Source organism: Dipteris shenzhenensis, chromosome 5, assembly GCF_047967505.1.
Source record: "Dipteris shenzhenensis isolate YYH24624 ecotype China chromosome 5, Dip_SZ_1.0, whole genome shotgun sequence".
NCBI classification, from domain to species: Eukaryota; Viridiplantae; Streptophyta; class Polypodiopsida; order Gleicheniales; family Dipteridaceae; genus Dipteris; species Dipteris shenzhenensis.
Window position 1 is genome coordinate 44286458 of NC_141600.1, and position 12811 is coordinate 44299268.

General features: G+C 38.1%; 1 pseudogene; it reads right to left on the reverse strand.

The window, feature by feature from the left end:
- Positions 1–11537: 11537 nt before the first annotated feature.
- On the reverse strand, positions 11538–12450 carry LOC147902070 (uncharacterized; annotated as a pseudogene).
- Positions 12451–12811: the final 361 nt, after the last annotated feature.

The following is a 12811-nucleotide window of genomic DNA, read 5'->3' on the forward strand; positions in this document are numbered from 1 at the left end:
ACATTTCTCATTCCATACAAATTTGTTTTCTTGCTTTATTAGGTCTACCAAAGGCGATGTTATTTTAGAAAAATCCTTGATATATTTTCTCTCATATCGTGCCAAACCAATAAAACTCCTCACATCTCTCACTGTTTTAAGACTTGTCCATTCTTGAATCACTTTTGCTTTGTTAGGATCTATATGGATGCCTTCTTTGGAAATAACTCATCCCAAATAAACAATTTTATCTTTAGCAAAGAAGCATTTACTCCTTTTTCCATATAATTTATGTTCCCTGAATTTTTCAAGTGTTTTCCTAAGATGCATCTCATGTTCTTTCGCATTCTTTGAATATGCACATAGAATAAGCATGCTCGCATATGACTCCACATATCATGCCACCCATTCCAAGGTTGCTCTTGGGTATTACCTCACCTTGCCGAGTTTGGATAATCATGGTACATGGAAGGTAGACTCACAAACAAGTCATGAATACTACTCCATTGAAGTATGGATTGATTAACCAGAGGTCACTAACATGCATGTAACCAATGGATCAACACACAGCCCTATGTATTACGATGCTTGACAACTCTCTCTTCAACTATTTATGCACATGTGCAGTATCGTCAACTTCTTCCTTGCATAAGATAGGGTTGGCTTGAAACTTGGCACGCCCTCTATCTTAACCTGATACACTTTTCCTTCCACTCCTCCACCCAATTCTTCTAAAATTCTCAATGCAACTAGTGGGAAGTGTACCATTGTAGAGCACATGTTGGGAAACTTCGTGCATAGATCTATTCGTGCCTTGCCATCTAGTCTTCTTAGGTCAATCCTTTCTTAGGAACTACTGGCAATCTGGGTATAATATTGTATGGCAAAATTTGAAAGTTTACATGCTGCTCCTTTCTCCTTTTGGTTTTTCTTATGAATGGAAGCATGGGATTCTTTCCATTCTATGAGCCACCTATCCAACTTCATCATTGCTTCATCTGTCAAGGGCTCTGATTGCTTTACCATTTCCCATTGCACAACTATATCACCCAATGCTCTAGGTATGAAGTTCAGTACAATCTCTTTCTCCTATGCTCCCTCCACCTCTCTACGCCTCATCTAGTTGCATTCAAATTGAGCAAAAATGCACTCTTGCATTTCATTCAACATAGACTTGGTATGAGGAATCTCTGTGATTTGCTCCTCATCACTGAGTCTAATAATATGTTGTATGCACACCCTATGAACAAGGTGTTGCAACTTGATTCTCCAAGTGTCTCTCTCTATCTTTGAAGGGGTGGCTACCATGAGGAAGGCAGAAGTATAGATCTAATTCACACAACAATCAATGCGTAAGCACATGGCTAGTTGTGCTACCATGACGGTGTGTACATACAAAAACCAACACAAAAGCGATTAACTAATTCAGTACACACCAATCATAATGCATTATGTCAACACTCGACAATCATTACAAAGACAAAAGCAATAGAAATTATGTAATCCAAACTAATCATTGCTATGTTACGATGACAACAAAAACCAAATTGTATGTACAAACACATGCAACATAATTTTAAAATATATTTGAAATCAATGCACACCTGCAAACATGAAACTCCCAATACATAATTGTAGCCTGGACCCTACAAGTAATAGTGCGATTTGTACAAGTAATCAAGGTTTAATTAAAGCATATAAAATGTAGGTAAGTCATAATTGGTCCGAGAAACCCTATCGAAGGAGGATTGGCTATAAAATATGAAACAAGAAAACCTATAACAATAATCACACTACCAAGATGATTTAGATAAATGATTGTGTGATCAAAATCTGGTTGGGAAGGTCGTCGTCGAGATGAATCCAGCCGACCAAAGCGAGCCATCATCTGACGGACAATAACCAGCTCTATTGACACCTATATACAATATATATGTGAATATATGATCCTAGACCAAAGCGAGGTGAATCCAGCTAGTTGAAGCAAGCCCCCAGGCTACAATCATCATACTACCTAATATAACATCACTTGTGGCGAGATGAATGCAACCGGCTGAAGCGAGTCATCATATGGCCCTAAGTGATAGACATCATACATGCACACACACACAAGCAAGAAAACATAGACATAACACACATATCCCTCTCTCACTTGCTCTCTCTTTCTTTCCCTCTCTCATCTGAGGCAAAGTGAATCCAGCTGGCTGAAGCGAGCCGTCACCTAGCCCTAATTGAAAAAAAAAAAAGAAAGGTCTAGAAGCTCACTAGAAGGAGGCAGGAAGCTGTCTAGATGAGCGGGAAGTGGGCAAACACTGGCTAAAATGATAGGAACCCATGTTTTTATAGACCCAATTTGAATACACCAGGTGGTGTAAAGATACATTAGCTAGTGTAATCAACTAATGCATGCTCACCAAGTGGTGTTCTTCCATATACCACATGGTGTGATCTCAAAATGCATGGTATGATGTCGCATGATGTGAGCCTTAATCGTGTGGTGATTTTACCGCACGTGGTGTAACACCAGACCGTGCATTGTAATTTTATTGCACGGTGTAGCACCACACCATGCGGTACTATTGTGTAATATTGCGCAGTGTGGAGTTACACCACACGGTATACTGCCAGTCAATTGCTACGCTGTGACAAAATTTTAAAAAATGTGTTTTTTGTGTTTTGAATGTTCCCAAACATTTTAAAAGAGAAAAGAATGTTCTTTTCTATATAAAAATGTACTAAAAACATCCCAGCTGGCCCAGCCCCCTCAAGAAAGGTGCAAGGAAAGGAGTGAAGAGGGACAACTCTACAATCAAGAAGCTCAAAAAGGTGACCTACTCAAAGCAATGTGGAACCAACCCCTGAAGGGAGGAACCATCCCCCTTCAGTAAAGGACCAAGGAGGCTCGTGCCTGCAATCAAGGAGCTAAAAGACAGGCAACCTGATCAAAGCAATGTGGAACTATCCCCCTAAAGGAAAGGAGTCTTTGAGATGTAATCTATGTAATCTGTATCTAATCTATTGAATTATTAATGTTCTCAAAAGTTTACTTGGGCAATGTTTCCGTTTTAGGATAACACTTTGCAGAAATGCAATTTGTTCTATTACATAGCACTGGTTGGTTGCAGATCGGAGTTTGGTTGCACACTAGGATATTAACTCTACCACGAGCATGGTGATTTGCTTCTATTATTACTAGGATATTAACTTAATTGCCACCTGTGCACTACTTGGTCACCAGCACGGTGGTTTGCTTCTATTATTATTATTACAAGATGAATGGGATACAATTCATTCATTTAGGAATTATGGATTTGTGGATTAGTAATGGGATATCATATTTCTCAATGTAAGTGGAGTTGTTAATATATATATATATACACATATAATAATATATGTATATCATGGATGATTTTCTCCTCTGAGTTTTGTTAAGAAGCAAAACCTTAATATTGTAGCCGAAAGTTTGTATGCCATAATAAAAATAAAGGTCCAAAAAATTTTCTAAGATTTGAAACTTTTATGAGAAAAATTTTACAAATTTCTCCAGGTTTTACAACTTTTTCTTGAAATTTCAAGAGAGAATACATAAAATTGTAACATATGTTATAAATATATTGAAAGTTTAAAAGCTAGATCGATAAACTTTTGCTAGTATTTTATATAAATATATAAGTATAGCTTCAATAAAAACATCTCTGATGTATATGTATACATATGCAATATTAAAATATTTCCAAAGTGATTGAAGTGATGCTTTCTTAGCTATGTGACTGGATAGAGCCCTTTAACAGCCCAAAGACCATAATATGAGACAAAAGATTCCAATTAAACTAAGTTGCTCGCACATTATCTTTGCCTATCTTTGCTAGAGTTCCAACACCCTAAGAGAGAAGACTACCCACCTCAGCGGGCAAATGATGAGAGGTGGACATGTCAAGTCCTACAAAAGAAGAATGAGAAGGCCGGCTCAATGAACTCTCTTGCACACTAGTATATTAATTGGCACTAGTGCAGTGGTTTGCTTCTATTATTACAATATGAATATGAATGACATACAATTCATTCATTTATGATTTAGGATTCTTTTACAATTCATTCATTTTAGAGTTCAGATAGATTCTTGTGACATCACCCCATGTATTTGTGATTCTTTCTGTAACTTCCATGTATGGAAATTATTGCTCACACGTTATCTTTGCATATCTTTGCTAGAGTTCCAACATGCTGACAGAGAAGACTACCCGCAATGAGAGGTGGACATGTCAAGTTATATCAAAGAAGAATGAGAAGGCTAATGTCAATGAACCCTCTTCCTATTTAAGTGCAGTGCAAACACAACTAAGAGCCCATTATAAAATCTAGCCCCCAAACTTTGTAGACTGGTCCGCATACTGTAAATCTATGGCATACCCAAAAGACTTTGGAATGCTCATGTTCTATCTAAGAACATCGTTGGATGACCTCCTTGTAGAACCGAACCCAGAGAAGAGGGAGGATAATAGCTACAAGGAGGACATGCTTTGCAATTGGCTGTATGACTTGGATTCGACAAAGATGGTGAATATTAATTTCCGTGTCTATCATTTTTCTTGCTCCTTTAAGGTACTTGTTAAGCTCATGATGTAGGTTCTTTTGGCAGGACATGATGGTGGCGTGAAGTTGTATAGATCGCCAAGAATAGGATGAAGAGGACCCTAAGAAAAAGGAGGAATTACTATGGGTGTACAAGTCAATAGAGGCAAGCAAGCAGTTGGTGGTCCGAGTTTGTAATGAGGTTTGTGATAATGCATTAAACTACCTAAAGAGCTGGGAGATGCTTGCTATAGAGAGGTTGATAAGATAGTTGGGAGTTTGGAGTTTCCCTAGCTGCAAAAAGTCATTGTATTTTTGATTTGGTAAAATCTTGCAGGCATTTCTTGGACTTGTACACTTCTCGGACTGCCATCATCCATGATCTATTGTGCTTGTAATACTTGATTTTGTGTCAACCTGCTTCCATGTTAGTACTTAAATGTCTCTAGAAAGATAGTTGGTTTATTCTTAGTGTCAATAATATGCGAGCATAATATTTTTGTTAGCATAAACGAATTATCTCAAGTCTGCCCAAATAAACTACTAACCGATCTTATTTTAGTCGACCAAAGTAAACTCGACTAGATATTGATTTAATACATGATTGCTTAATACATTAGGTGGATGAAGCAATGAAATAGGACTAATCTAATGTCTTAAGTAGCCTGGTGGCTAAAATATGACAATTAAAGATAGCCAGCCTAAAGGAGACTATTTTAGTATAGCACTTTGCATCGAATTTTAGGATAGCATGGCTGTAGTGCATGATAAGTGGTTACCACACAAAAAAACAAAGCAACTATACGTGCTTGATAGACATGCAAAATAGCAAGTGTGTCTATAGGTGCAGATAGAATTAATGAAAATGTGGACACGTCTATTAGCACAGTTATTAATGTGTCTATTAGAAGGTTATTAATGCATCTAATAGTGCATCTACACTGTATATTAGATGCATATTTAGACACGTTTATAAACATGTATCATTGCTGCAGGCTGATAAATGTGCATCACTACTTTCCAACAAACATTGCCCATGATTAAAAAAGCACATAATTTTAAAAAAATATCAATGCTATGCACGTGTCACACACGATAATATGCTTTTTGCCAAAATTAAGTACGGTGAGGAGAATGAGACAATATATAAAATAGTTTTGCAGGGGCAGTCATAGGGGTAGGCCCCTAAGGTGTCGCCTAAGGGGAATCAAAGTCCTCTGGAGAATAGAGATCATGATGTCTCCTCCTACGAGGGTTTCCATACTTGTCGGATGTGTGACGTGATCCCATGTCCAACGTAGACACACAAACACGAAAATAAAAAATAAAAAACAAGAGAATACATTGAGAAAACATATGAGAATACATTGACAAAGCATAAGAGAATACATTAAGAAAGCATATGCTTATGCTTATGCATAAGCATATGAGCATATGCTCATGCTTAAGCATAAGCATAGGCATAGGCATAGGCATAGGCATAGGCATATGCTTATGAAAAGAAGAGAAAAAGAGCGAAAAAAAGAAAGGAGAAGGAGAAGGAGAAGGACATGCATAGGCATAGGCATATGCTTATGAAAAGAAGAGAAAAAGAGAGGAAAAAAGAAGAGAAAGAAAGGAGAAGGAGAAGGACATGCATAGGCATAGGCATAGGCATAAGAGAAGGAGACATATGCTCATGCATAAGCATAAGCATAAGAGAAGGAAGAGGGAAAAAGACTCGGGGGGGGTCACTCGTCATATGTAACCCTATCACGTGAGTTCAATGGAAGGATATTTTTTATATCTAAAATTTACAGAAATAAATATACATAAGGGACTATTTAGAATACTTTTGGGAAAAATGTATAGATTTGTATAGAAAAGGGGTACATTTTATTAATGAAAAATTTGCAGATAAGGGATTTTAGAAATAGGCCTTGAACACACATGATATAGAGGGTTTATTCATAGTGACCCCTGAGGAAAAAGAGCATAAGAATAAGAGATACGGAAAGGCAGTATATGCTTATGCTTATGCATGAGCATATGAGCATAAAAGAAAAAGAGAGAAAACTTAAGCATAGGCAAATACATATGCTTATGAAAAGAGATTGAAAGAGGGGAAAGAGGGGGAGAAAGAGAGAGGAAAAGAGGAAAAGAGGAGAAGGAGAAGGAGAAGGAGACATATGCTCATGCATAATCATAATCATAAGAGAAGGAAGAGGGAAAAAGAGCATAAGCATAAGAGAAAAGGAAAGAAAGGATATGATTATGCTTATGCATGAGCATATGAGCATAAAAGAAAAAGAGAGAAAGCATAAGCTTGTGCTTATGCATGAGCATATGAGCATATGCTCATGCATAAGCATAGGCAAATATATATGCTTATGAAAAGAGATTGAGAGGGGAAAGAGAGGGGAAAAGAGGAAAAGAGATTGAAAGAGGACAAAAAGAAGAGGGTCGATGTTTTGTGGAGTGGCGCTATAAAAGAGAGGAAACATACCATTTTTCAAATAACTAGTTAGAGGAAGGAGGAGTTTAGAGAAGCAACTTCTCAAAGGGATTGGATTGAGGAGACAAGCATAACCTACAAACAAGGAGAAAGCATAAGCCTACAAACAAGGAGAAAGAGGAGGAAGAGAAATACCAAAAAGAGAACAGGTGAGTCTTCTTTCTTTCACAAAATCTCGTTTTTTGTCTTTAACCCTTGAAAATCAAGCATAAAAACTAGCACATAGCCTTAGCAATACAAGGAGAAACACGCTTCAACACTCACAAAATGAAATCTCACAAAAAACAAACCTACATCGCTTAAAGAGACTCACCTTCTTGAAAAACTTCTTTTTACACAAGCAAAGAGGGAGAAGGGTGGAGAGGGAGCATAAGTGTTAGGAGAGGGGTTGAGTAGTGGTGAGGAGTGGAGAATAGAGAGGAGGAAAGCGAGGTCGTCGAATATAAGGTGGGAGGAGAGATTTTTGCTTTTCCCGCAATAGAGATGCTAAAGAAAGCGTTGCATGGGGTTTCGAGTTAAAGCCAACAGCGTCGCTATATAGCAATGCTTATATCCAAAAAACCTCGCTATATAACGACGAAATAGGAAAAAGCATCACTATATAGCAACAGAATAGAGTAAAAAGTCGGTATATAGTGACGGCGGTTCACGGCACTTATTGTTAGAAAAGAGAAAAAAAGCTCATGGATGGCTATTTTTTGGATCTAAATAGATTTCCTTACAACTCATATTGTGATTTTGGAAGTGTGCAGATGGAAGGGATGAGTGGAAGCTCGTTAGATGATGCGCCAATGCTCGGAAGCACAGAGTGGCTTACGGAGAGGTTGTATTATCATTGCACTCATTGCAAGCGAGAAGTACAACATCAATGTTGTATTATCATGCGCCACCTATGAATGTATGGGGAGGAGCCCGAACCAGTATTCACCATTGGTGTTGCATGTGGTGATGGATTATCGGTAAGTCAATGCTATTTGAGTTCATGGTTAATATTGGATACCATTATGACATGAAACCTTGAGACAAGATCTTATATTTACATGAAATCTTGAAACAGGATGAGGAGGGTGATGAGGGTGCGCATATACCTTCACACTTTGAGCAAGACTATAGCCTTCCGGATGATGATGAGGGTATGGTGGACCTGATGTATTCTATTTTTGGGGCACTACATCACATGTAGACGTGATGTCAAAGTATGAGGTCAAAATGCGAGAGTTGCAATCAACACAATTGTACAAGGGTGCTAGGATGTCTAAACTATGGTCTTGTCTCTCAATCTTGAATCTACAAGCAAAGTATGGGTGGTTGAATACAAGTGTCTCGACCTTAATGAGGTTAGCTCCTGCATTAATTTGACTCATTATTTGGATATTGTTTGTTTTGAGAATCATCATTATTCAAAGCCTTTGTATCCCCACTTTTTCTCTCTTTTATCCCCACTTTTTCTCTTTTCAATTTCTCTCTTTTGCTCTCTTATCTCCTCTCTTTTTGTCTCTTATCTCCGCTCTTTTCTCCTTTTTCTCCTCTTTTCTCCTCTCTTTCCTCCCACGTGAAGCTTTAATAGCCTACTATTGAGCAAATAGATACAGACTTTTGTCACTCTAATTCAAAGAATGCAGGAGTCTGTAAATGTTTGCTCAACCTCAGGTTGTAAGATTCTAAGCTTGCTCAATATCTTACAGGGATTCTAAGGTGTAGGATTAGTGTACCGAATCATCATTATTCGAAGCCTATGTATGTTTGAATTGTGATAGGTTTCTCCAGAAGATGTTGCCTGCACCAAATACCATGCCTTGGGGTCAGTTACAAATCAATCATCTCTTGGATCCCATGCATATCTTCAAGAATGTGGGGGCTACTAGTTGGGCACACTTGGTTGGTTCCAAAGACTCGAGAGGAGTGTGAGAATTCTTGTGTGCTATGAATAGGATGTCTCGTTTGTGGCCTCAAGTGCATGCTTCGGGAAAAGTTATCCTCTCGAAAGTGACATGGATCCTCTATGAGAGAGGAGGCAGCAGTCAAAGCGGAGATTGCCTCTTTTCAAATACCAATAGGGTATATGCGTTGCTTGAAAGGAGCATTTTCAAAAGACAATAAGCTTAGTGGGCTCAAGTCCCATGATTGGCACAAGGTCTTACAGGTATTCTAAGCTATACGATTAGTGTACCGATAATCGTGATGCGTTAGTGTAATTATGATTATGTTATATTGTGGACATGACTTCTTTGTTGCTTTGATAATTCCTCCTCCCAATTACAATAAAAGGGTGCTTACAAGAAGATGTTAGAAATGCAATATTCAAGATTAATGGTATTGTGACGTATGCTTACTATCAAATCGCATTGAGCTAAATAATCTGTAGACTGATTATGAATTTAAGCTAAATAATCTGTATAATCTGTAGACTGATTATGAATATATCTTACATGGGCATGTGAAATAGGTGGATATCTCAAAAAGAGATGTCCATATTGAGCATCAAGAAGGCTAGGGTGGAATTCATTGAAGCCATATGCTTGCTTGAGAAGCACTTTCCCTCGAGCATTACATAGTTGATGAGGTGGCCATTGCAAGTACCGTTCATAGTTGGTGGATGTTTTTTCTCAAGAATTTTATGATTACTTTGAAGGGATTTGTAAGACAAAGAGCAAGACCAGAAGCAAGCATGGCAAAGGGATGGCTTGTGCAAGAGTCATTAGTATATATCACGAAGTTTCTTGCATCCATGGATCCCGATATGCCACAAGCTTGGCATAAGAAGGATGATGATTGCATCATTGGTGAGGTTCTCCAAGGAAAAGGGATTGAAAGAAAGATGAGCGAAGAGAAAATGGAGAAATTCAATAAGTTTTGTATCCTCAATAGCAAGGAGATGCAGAAGTGGATTGAGAGATATGAAGCGGCCGAAGTAGAAAGAATCCTCAATAGCAAGGAGATGCAGAAGTGGATTGAGAGATATGAAGCAGCCGAAGTAGAAATAATACATGCAAGGACAAGATTCCAAGTAATGTATAGGCAATCGCAACCATATCCACGGGATTTGGCTCTTCTTTCCACTCACATGTCACTTGATTGGCTACAACTGGCTCTACGTAAAGCCAAATGCGATGGAGAGACAATAAACGAGCACGAGCGAGAGTTATCATCTAGATGTATGATGCCTCTTGACATAATTAAGTAATTATTTGTGGCAATATATGCTATAAAATAGATGCATCTTCATTGTTTTAATGATACTCTTTTATAGTACAAAAATTATAGTGCATTATGGTCATATGGACAACATTTTTGCGTGGAATGCATCAATTCAAAGACAGTCATGTATGATTGTGGAGTCATGGCTAACTTCACACAAGATAGCCGAGCAAGTGCTTCGAATACAATCTTCTCTCCTCACAGTTGGATTATTTCGGAACCATACATGAAATCTATGAAGTTGATTTAAGACGATTTAGTATTTTCATTCTTGATGTAAAATGGTTTAGAACTATTTACAACGGTCCCCATGCGACAATGAGAAAAGACAATAGCGGTCTCTTTGCAATAGAATCCACCAAACTTTGGACCGATGAAAGTGAAACTTTTGTTCTTCCTGAGCACTGTGAGCAAGTGCATACTACTGATTTAATTAATCGAAGCTTTCGTTTTTAAAGATCCATTGATACATGTACTTAAGCATAATTTCATATATATAATTGATGGCATTTGGCACCCATCTTCAATATAGGTGGTTTTTCATCCAGATCGTTCTAATCCAAGATAAGTTGCACCACGAAGTAAGAAAAATTTTGAAGATAGAGATGTGGATATGGAGATGCCACTACCAATGCCGGATCCAATTGATCCAGATGAATCTAGCGACGGAGATGAAGATCACAATATGAGGCAAGAGGAAGATGCGCATAATGACATCGTATGGGAGGAAGATGAAGATCACGATATTGAGGAAGAAGATGATGATCATCAAGAATCCCCACACTTTATTGAAGAAGATGATCAAGTATTCTTAGGCGAACGTACGATGCTAGAGTACGATGATGATATAGGAGATCAACTCGGTATAGAGTTAGAGATAGACTTGTTTGGCACGTTACACTTAGCTCAGGATGAAACCGTTGATGTAAATGCTCTTCATTGATTTGTTTCATCTCAAACTTGGACATGAATATATGAGCTTCAAAGGCTTGATGGACATGCTCTTGTACTTTTATTCTCTCAAAAGGTCAAACATGTATGAAAAAAATATATATTTTGTCATTGGGAAAAACTATCTTTTAAGGTCGGTATGGGAAAAAAAACTCTCTGTAAAACGTCACTATAGAAAATTATTTGAGTGTCGCTATATAATAACCATTACCAATCTAATAAAAGTCACTATATAGCAACTTTAAGTCAAACGTCACTATATAATGATGTTTGACTAAAGTCGCTATATAGCGACCCTTAACGAACCCCGCTTCCAATACTGATGATTAGCACCCCGTGCATGCTAAATATCGGTACTTAAGTGTCGCAATAGGATCCATGTGTAGTAGTGGTTTCTCTTATCATTGATCCATTGTGTTCGAAAATGCTTGCCCTCACACCATATAGCATTGAGCATAGTACACTACACCAAGACAAAATCAATTGAATAAGCAGTCTAAATTGTTGAAAGCTCCTAACTTATGCATAACATTCTATATACCGACCTTTAGCATGCATCCTCTAGCATACTCCCATTCTTCCATTGTGATATGCATCCCCTCGTCTGTCTCTACTCTCTCCATTTCATCAAGTAGCCAATGGACATGAATATCCTTTGGAAGTTCTCTTAGATGCTCAGGGTATGGCACACGAGATCCATGGTGTGTACGAAAGAGGGCCCTTTCTCCTTGTCTTCTTACCTTTGAATCCTCGTATCTTGTCACCCATCTTTTCATCACATCACTATTAAGCATGCAATAGAGTTCTAGATTATTAAGCAACCCCCTATCCATTACTTTGTTCTGTCCTTTCCCTTGCAGCACAATAGAGGTAATCCTTAGGTCTTCTTCGTCTCTCCATAGTCATGGGAGAGAGCTATCCATATCAACAAGAAACTTAGAAATATATAAAAGTGACTCTTGTACCAACCAACCCTTGGCCATGCTACCTTTAGGCCTTGAATTTTGCCTCACAAAGACCTTAAAGTTATTCATGAAGTGCTCGAGAAAGAACAGCTATCGTGCATGTACAATGCCGCATATAGCAATCTCATCCATTAAATGCACTATGAGATGTAGTTGGCTTGTGAGAATAGAATGTGGAAAGGTCTCCTTCACTAAACAAACCACCTCCACTGACATAACCCGAGCATCCTCAAGCGTGGTGGGATCTATTTCCTTTGAGCTCACATACCTAGAAAGAAAAAAGTGCACCATATTAGCAATATGAAAACCTTGTATCATTTGATTTGCTTCACATTTTGTATAGTGTGACGTACCTCACAAGCTCGCCCATCTTATAAATACAATCCTTCATGTTCTTCAATGCACTATGAGAAATGCTAGTAGGTAGTATGAAGAATTGAACACATGAGTGATGGTTGATTACTTGCTTCTACACTCACAACCCATATAATTGCTCTACACCTCTTTTCTTGCTCTTTGTGAAGGCCCCCTTTAAACACCTCATGCATCCAATGGGAGTATGAATTATAGTGATAGCCCACTTCACTGGCTACCATCTCTAGCTTTGATAACTTCCATGGTGCACAAGTTAAAAAGACATGCCCATGTGGCC